Source organism: Phalangium opilio, unplaced genomic scaffold (assembly GCF_054372755.1).
Source record: "Phalangium opilio isolate 3A_F unplaced genomic scaffold, DU_Popi_V2 ptg000087l_1, whole genome shotgun sequence".
NCBI classification, from domain to species: Eukaryota; Metazoa; Arthropoda; class Arachnida; order Opiliones; family Phalangiidae; genus Phalangium; species Phalangium opilio.
In genome coordinates this window covers 4,097,284-4,106,177 of record NW_028324192.1, presented here as the reverse complement: position 1 = coordinate 4,106,177, position 8,894 = coordinate 4,097,284, and the positions used below count along the sequence as shown (strand labels likewise).

The window sequence follows — 8,894 nt, the reverse complement described above, 5'->3', positions numbered from 1 at the left end:
TTTCAATAAGAAATCGTTGTCACGGATTTTGTATCTTGAAGAAGAAAAACATGAGATTTTCTCGGTACTTTTTTGAATGCATTTTTTTCAGGAGAAATTTTTGACCGAATTCAGCTTAATTCCCTATAAAACACTCATTAAAAGTGATTTCATCTCGATTGAACAATAAATGAAAATGTACCTCGATTTTTAATAACATTTTCAAAATCGACGTAACTCGGCCTAAGAAAAACATTTTGAGTATTTGTTCACTGTTTTCAAATATAACCACTGAAACCATTATTTGTGTAATTTTTGCGTTAATTCAAGCAAATGTAACGATATTCATTCAACAAACTGTTAAAATTCAATTTTAAATAAGAAATCGTATTCACGGATTTTGTGTCTTGAAGAAGAAAAACCTGCGATTTTTTCGGTACTTTTTTGAATGAATTTTTTTCTGGAGAAATTTTTGAGTGAATTCAGCTTAATTCCCTATAAAACACTCATTTAAAGTGATTTCATCTCGATTGAACAATAAATAAAAATGTACCTCGATTTTTAATAACATTTTCAAAATCGACGTAACTCGGCCTAAGAAAAACATTTTGAGTATTTGTTCACTGTTTTCAAATATAACCACTGAAACCATTATTTTTGTAATTTTTGCTTTAATTCAAGCAAATGTAACGATATTCAATCAAAAAACTGTTAAAATTAAATTTTTCAATAGGAAATCGTTGTCACGGATTTTGTATCTTGAAGAAGAAAAACATGCGATTTTTTCGGTACTTTTTTGAATGCATTTTTTTCAGGAGAAATTTTTGACCGAATTCAGCTTAATTCCCTATAAAACACTCATTGAAAGTGATTTCATCTCGATTGAACAATAATTAAAAATTTACCTCGAATTTTAATAACATTTTCAAAATCGACGTTTCACGGCCAAAGAAGCATACTTTGAGTATTTCTTCACTATTTTCAAATATGTTCACTGAAACCATTATTTTTATACTTTTTGCTTTAATTCAAGCAAATGTAACGATATTCAATCAAAAAACTATTAAAATTAAATTTTTCAATAAGAAATCGTTGTCACGGATTTTGTATCTTGAAGAAGAAAAACATGCGATTTTTTCGGTACTTTTTTGAATGCATTTTTTTCAGGAGAAATTTTTGACCGAATTCAGCTTAATTCCCTATAAAACACTCATTAAAAGTGATTTCATCTCGATTGAACAATAAATAAAAATGTACCTCGATTTTTAATAACATTTTCAAAATCGACGTTTCACGGCCAAAGAAGCATATTTTGAGTATTTCTTCACTATTTTCAAAAATAACCACTGAAACCATTATTTTTATACTTTTTGCTTTAATTCAAGCAAATGTAACGATATTCATTCAAAAAACTGTTAAAATTCAATTTTCAATAAAAAATCGTATTCACGGATTTTGTGTCTTGAAGAAGAAAAACCTGCGATTTTTTCGGTACTTTTTTGAATGAATTTTTTTCTGGAGAAATTTTTGACCGAATTCAGCTTAATTCCCTATAAAACACTCATTTAAAGTGATTTCATCTCGATTGAACAATAAATAAAAATGTACCTCGATTTTTAATAACATTTTCAAAATCGACGTAACTCGGCCTAAGAAAAACATTTTGAGTATTTGTTCACTGTTTTCAAATATAACCACTGAAACCATTATTTTTGTAATTTTTGCGTTAATTCAAGCAAATGTAACGATATTCAATCAAAAAACTGTTAAAATTAAATTTTTCAATAAGAAATCGTTGTCACGGATTATGTATCTTGAAGAAGAAAAACATGCGATTTTTTCGGTACTTTTTTGAATGCATTTTTTTCAGGAGAAATTTTTGACCGAATTCAGCTTAATTCCCTATAAAACATTCATTAAAAGTGATTTCATCTCGATTGAACAATAAATAAAAATGTACCTCGATTTTTAATAACATTTTCAAAATCGACGTTTCACGGCCAAAGAAGCATACTTTGAGTATTTCTTCACTCTTTTCAAATATGTTCACTGAAAGCATTATTTTTATACTTTTTGCTTTAATTCAAGCAAATGTAACGATATTCAATCAAAAAACTGTTAAAATTAAATTTTTCAATAAGAAATCGTTGTCACGGATTTTGTATCTTGAAGAAGAAAAACATGAGATTTTTTCGGTTCTTTTTTGAATGCATTTTTTTCAGGAGAAGTTTTTGACCGAATTCAGCTTAATTCCCTATAAAACACTCATTAAAAGTGATTTCATCTCGATTGAACAATAATTAAAAATTTACCTCGATTTTTAATAACATTTTCAAAATCGACGTAACTCGGCCTAAGAAAAACATTTTGAGTATTTGTTCACTGTTTTCAAATATAACCACTGAAACCATTATTTTTGTAATTTTTGCGTTAATTCAAGCAAATGTAACGATATTCAATCAAAAAACTGTTAAAATTAAATTTTTCAATAAGAAATCGTTGTCACGGATTTTGTATCTTGAAGAAGAAAAACATGAGATTTTTTCGGTACTTTTTTGAATGCATTTTTTTCAGGAGAAATTTTTGACCGAATTCAGCTTAATTCCCTATAAAACACTCATTAAAAGTGATTTCATCTCGATTGAACAATAAATGAAAATGTACCTCGATTTTTAATAACATTTTCAAAATCGACGTAACTCGGCCTAAGAAAAACATTTTGAGTATTTGTTCACTGTTTTCAAATATAACCACTGAAACCATTATTTGTGTAATTTTTGCGTTAATTCAAGCAAATGTAACGATATTCATTCAACAAACTGTTAAAATTCAATTTTAAATAAGAAATCGTATTCACGGATTTTGTGTCTTGAAGAAGTAAAACCTGCGATTTTTTCGGTACTTTTTTCAATGAATTTTTTTCTGGAGAAATTTTTGACCGAATTCAGCTTAATTCCCTATAAAACACTCATTTAAAGTGATTTCATCTCGATTGAACAATAAATAAAAATGTACCTCGATTTTTAATAACATTTTCAAAATCGACGTAACTCGGCCTAAGAAAAACATTTTGAGTATTTGTTCACTGTTTTCAAATATAACCACTGAAACCATTATTTTTGTAATTTTTGCGTTAATTCAAGCAAATGTAACGATATTCAATCAAAAAACTGTTAAAATTAAATTTTTCACTAAGAAATCGTTGTCACGGATTTTGTATCTTGAAGAAGAAAAACATGCGATTTTTTCGGTACTTTTTTGAATGCATTTTTTTCAGGAGAAATTTTTGACCGAATTCAGCTTAATTCCCTATAAAACACTCATTAAAAGTGATTTCATCTCGATTGAACAATAAATAAAAATGTACCTCGATTTTTAATAACATTTTCAAAATCGACGTTTCACGGCCAAAGAAGCATATTTTGAGTATTTCTTCACTATTTTCAAAAATAACCATTGAAACCATTATTTTTATACTTTTTTGCTTTAATTCAAGCAAATGTAACGATATTCATTCAAAAAACTGTTAAAATTCAATTTTCAATACGTAATCGTATTCACGGATTTTGTGTCTTGAAGAAGAAAAACCTGCGATTTTTTCGGTACTTTTTTGAATGAATTTTTTTCTGGAGAAATTTTTGAGCGAATTCAGCTTAATTCCCTATAAAACACTCATTGAAAGTGATTTCATCTCGATTGAACAATAATTAAAAATTTACCTCGAATTTTAATAACATTTTCAAAATCGACGTTTCACGGCCAAAGAAGCATACTTTGAGTATTTCTTCACTATTTTCAAATATGTTCACTGAAACCATTATTTTTATACTTTTTGCTTTAATTCAAGCAAATGTAACGATATTCAATCAAAAAACTGTTAAAATTAAATTTTTCAATAAGAAATCGTTGTCACGGATTTTGTATCTTGAAGAAGAAAAACATGCGATTTTTTCGGTACTTTTTTGAATGCATTTTTTTCAGGAGAAATTTTTGACCGAATTCAGCTTAATTCCCTATAAAACACTCATTAAAAGTGATTTCATCTCGATTGAACAATAAATAAAAATGTACTTCGATTTTTAATAACATTTTCAAAATCGACGTTTCACGGCCAAAGAAGCATATTTTGAGTATTTCTTCACTATTTTCAAATATAACCACTGAAACCATTATTTTTATACTTTTTGCTTTAATTCAAGCAAATGTAACGATATTCATTCAACAAACTGTTAAAATTCAATTTTAAATAAGAAATCGTTGTCACGGATTTTGTATCTTGAAGAAAAAAAAACATGCGATTTTTTCGGTACACTTTTGAATGCATTTTTTTCTGGAGAAATTTTTGACCGAATTCAGCTTAATTCCCTATAAAACACTCATTAAAAGTGATTTCATCTCGATTGAACAATATATATAAAAATGTACCTCGATTTTTAATAACATTTTCAAAATCGACGTAACTCGGCCTAAGAAAAACATTTTGAGTATTTGTTCACTATTTTCAAATATAACCACTGAAACCATTATTTTTGTAATTTTTGCGTTAATTCAAGCAAATGTAACGATATTCATTCAACAAACTGTTAAAATTCAATTTTAAATAAGATATCGTTGTCACGGATTTTGTATCTTGAAAAAAAAACATGCGATTTTTTCGGTACACTTTTAAATGCATTTTTTTCTGGAGAAATGTTTGACCGAATTCAGCTTAATTCCCTATAAAACACTCATTAAAAGTGATTTCATCTCGATTGAACAATAAATAAAAATGTACCTCGATTTTTAATAACATTTTCAAAATCGACGTTTCACGGCCAAAGAAGCATATTTTGAGTATTTCTTCACTATTTTCAAATATGTTCACTGAAACCATTATTTTTATACTTTTTGCTTTAATTCAAGCAAATGTAACGATATTCAATCAAAAAACTGTTAAAATTAAATTTTTCAATAAGAAATCGTTGTCACGGATTTTGTATCTTGAAGAAGAAAAACATGCGATTTTTTCGGTACTTTTTTGAATGCATTTTTTTCTGGAGAAATTTTTGACCGAATTCAGCTTAATTCCCTATAAAACACACAATAAAAGTGATTGTGTGAAAACCTTGACTTTTTACGTCACATCTGAGACCTCACAACACCGCTCCCGGATGGGCTCGAACCACCAACCTATTGGTTAACAGCCGAACGCGCTAACCATTGCGCCACGGAAGCCCAAAAGTTAAATGTTCGTCTGGTGTTGTGGAAAAACTCTGACATTTTACGTTACATCTGAGACGTCACAACACCGCTCCCGGGAGGGCTCGAACCACCAACCTTTCGGTTAACAGCTGAACGCGCTGACCATTGCGCCACTGAAGCCCAAAAATTAAATTTTCGTCAGGTATTGAGGTAAAACCTTGCCTTTTTCTTCTCATCTGAGACCTCACAACACCGCTCCCGGATGGGCTCGAACCACCAACCTTTCAGTTAACAGCCGAACGCGCTAACCATTCGCCACGGACGCCCAAAAATTAAATGGTCGTCAGGTATTGTGGAAAAACTTTGGCTATTTACGTTACATTTGAGATCCAAAAACACCGCTCCCGGGTGGGCTCGAACCACCAACCTATTGGTTAACAGCCGAACGCGCTAACCATTGAGCCACGGAAGATCAGAAATTAAATGGTTGTCACGTATTGTGGAAAAGTTTTGACTTTTAACGCTACATCTGAGACCCCACAACACCTCTTCCGGGTGGGCTCAAACCACCAACCTTTCGATTAAGAGCTGGACGCGCTAATTACTGCTTCACGGACGCCCAAAAATTAAATGTTCGTCAGGTATTGTGGAAAAACTCTGACATTTTACGTAACATCTGAGACGTCACAACACCTCTCCCGGGCGGGCTCGAACCACCAACCTTTCGATTAACAGCTAAACGCGCTAACCATTGCGCCACGGAAGCCCAAAAATTAAATGCTCGTCAGGTATTGTGGAAAAACTTTGACTTTTTACTTCACATCCTAGACCTCACAACACCGCTCCCGGATGGGCTCCAACCACCAACCTTACGGTTAACAGCTGAACGCGCTGACCATTGCGCCACTGAAGCCCAAAAATTAAATTTTCGTCAGGTATTGAGGTAAAACTTTGACTTTTTACTTCACATCCTAGACCTCACAACACCGCTCCCGGATGGGCTCCAACCACCAACCTTTCGATTGACAGCCGAACGCGCTAACCATTGAGCCACGGAAGCTCAGAAATTAAATGGATGTCAAGTATTGTGGAAAAGTTTTGACTTTTTACGCTACATCTGAGACCCCACAACACCTCTTCCGGGTGGGCTCGAACCACCAACCTTTCGATTAACAGCTGAACGCGCTAACCATTGCGCCACGGAAGCCCAAAAATTAAATGTTCGTCAGGTATTGTGGAAAAACTCTGACATTTTACGTTACATCTGAGACATCACAACACCGCTTCCGGATGGGCTAGAACCTCCAACCTATTGGTTAACAGCCGAACGCGCTAACCATTGAGCCACGGAAGCTCAGAAATTAAATGGTTGTCAGGTATTGTTGAAAAGTTAGGACTTTTCAAGCTACATCTGAGACCCCACAAAACCTCTCTCGTTTGGGCTCGAACCACCAACCTATTGGTTAATAGCCGAACGCGCTAACCATTGCGCCACTGAAGCCCAAAAATTAAATTTTCGTCAGGTATTGAGGTAAAACTTTGACTTTTTACTTCACATCTGAGGCCTCACATCACCGCTCCCGGATGGGCTCGAACCACCAACCTTTCGGTTAACAGCCGAACGCGCTAACCATTGCGCCACGGACGCCCAAAAAAAATGGTCGTCAGGTATTGCGGAAAAACTTTGGCTATTTACGTTACATTTGAGATCCAAAAACACCGCTCCCGGGTGGGCTCGAACCACCAATCTATTGGTTAACAGCCGAACGCGCTAACCATTGAGCCACGAAAGATCAGAAAATAAATGGTTATCACGTATTATGGAAAAAGTTTGACTTTTCACGCTTCATCTGAGACCTCACAACACCTCTCCCGGGTGGGCTCGAATACCAACCTTTCGATTAACAGCTGAACGCGCTAACCATTGCGCCACGGAAGCCCAAAAATTAAATGCTCGTCAGGTATTGTGGAAAAACTCTGACATTTTACGTTACATCTGAGACGTCACAACACCGGTCCCGGGAGGGCTCGAACCACCAACCTTTCGGTTAACAGCCGAACGCGCTAACCATTGAGCCACGGAAGCTCAGAAATTAAATGGTTGTCAGGTATTGTTGAAAAGTTACGACTTTTCAAGCTACATCTGAGACCCCACAAAACCTCTCTCGTTTGGGCTCGAACCACCAACCTTTCGGTTAACAGCTGAACGCGCTGACCATTGCGCCACTGAAGCCCAAAAATTAAATGTTCGTCAGGTATTGTGGAAAAACTCCTACATTTTACGTTACATCTGAGACGTCACAACACCGCTCCCGGGAGGGCTCGAACCACCAACCTTTCGGTTAACAGCTGAACGCGCTGACCATTGCGCCACTGAAGCCCAAAAATTAAATTTTCGTCAGGTATTGAGGTAAAACCTTGTCTTTTTACTTCACATCTGAGACCTCACAACACCGCTCCCGGATGGGCTCGAACCACCAACCTTTCGGTTAACAGCGGAACGCGCTAACCATTCGCCACGGACGCCCAAAAATTAAATGGTCGTCAGGTATTGTGGAAAAACTTTGGCTATTTACGTTACATTTGAGATCCAAAAACACCGCTCCCGGGTGGGCTCGAACCAACAACCTATTGGTTAACAGCCGAACGCGCTAACCATTGAGCAACGGAAGATCAGAAATTAAATGGTTGTCACGTATTGTGGAAAAGTTTTGACTTTTAACGCTACATCTGAGACCCCACAACACCTCTTCCGGTGGGCTCGAACCACCAACCTTTCGATTAAGTGCTCGACGCGCTAATTATTGCGCCACGGAAGGCCAAAAATTAAATGTTCGTCAGGTATTGTGGAAAAACTCTGACATTTTACGTAACATCTGAAACGTCACAACACCGCTCCCGGATGGGCTCGAACCACCAACCTTTCGGTTAACAGCCGAACGCGCTAGCCATTGCGCCACGGACGCCCAAAAATTAAATGGTTGTCTGGTTTTGTTGAAAAGTTACGACTTTTCACGCTACATCTGAGACCCCACAAAACCTCTCTTTTGGGCTCGAACCACCAACCTTTCGGTTAACAGCTGAACGCGCTAACCATTGCGCCACGGAAGCCCAAAAATTAAATGGTCGTCAGGTATTGCGGAAAAACTTTGGCTATTTACGTTACATTTGAGATCCAAAAACACCGCTCCCGGGTGGGCTCGAACCACCAAGCTATTGGTTAACAGCCGAACGCGCTAACCATTGAGCCAAGAAAGATCAGAAAATAAATGGTTATCACGTATTATGGAAAAAGTTTGACTTTTCACGCTTCATCTGAGACCTCACAACACCTCTCCCGGGTGGGCTCGAATACCAACCTTTCGATTAACAGCTGAACGCGCTAACCATTGCGCCACGGAAGCCCAAAAATTAAATGCTCGTCAGGTATTGTGGAAAAACTCTGACATTTTACGTTACATCTGAGACGTCACAACACCGCTCCCGGGAGGGCTCGAACCACCAACCTTTCGGTTAACAGCTGAACGCGCTGACCATTGCGCCACTGAAGCCCAAAAATTAAATTTTCGTCAGGTATTGAGGTAAAACCTTGTCTTTTTACTTCACATCTGAGACCTCACAACACCGCTCCCGGATGGGCTCGAACCACCAACCTTTCGGTTAACAGCGGAACGCGCTAACCATTCGCCACGGACGCCCAAAAATTAAATGGTCGTCAGGTATTGTGGAAAAAC

At 36.0% G+C, this 8,894-nt stretch overlaps 1 non-coding gene across 1 annotated transcript; it reads right to left on the bottom strand.

Moving 5' to 3' along the window:
* Positions 1-6,147: 6,147 nt before the first annotated feature.
* TRNAD-GUC (transfer RNA aspartic acid (anticodon GUC)) lies at positions 6,148-6,220 on the bottom strand. Its single transcript has one exon. It is a non-coding gene; the product is annotated as a tRNA-Asp (tRNA).
* Between the last annotated feature and the right edge of the window lie 2,674 nt (positions 6,221-8,894).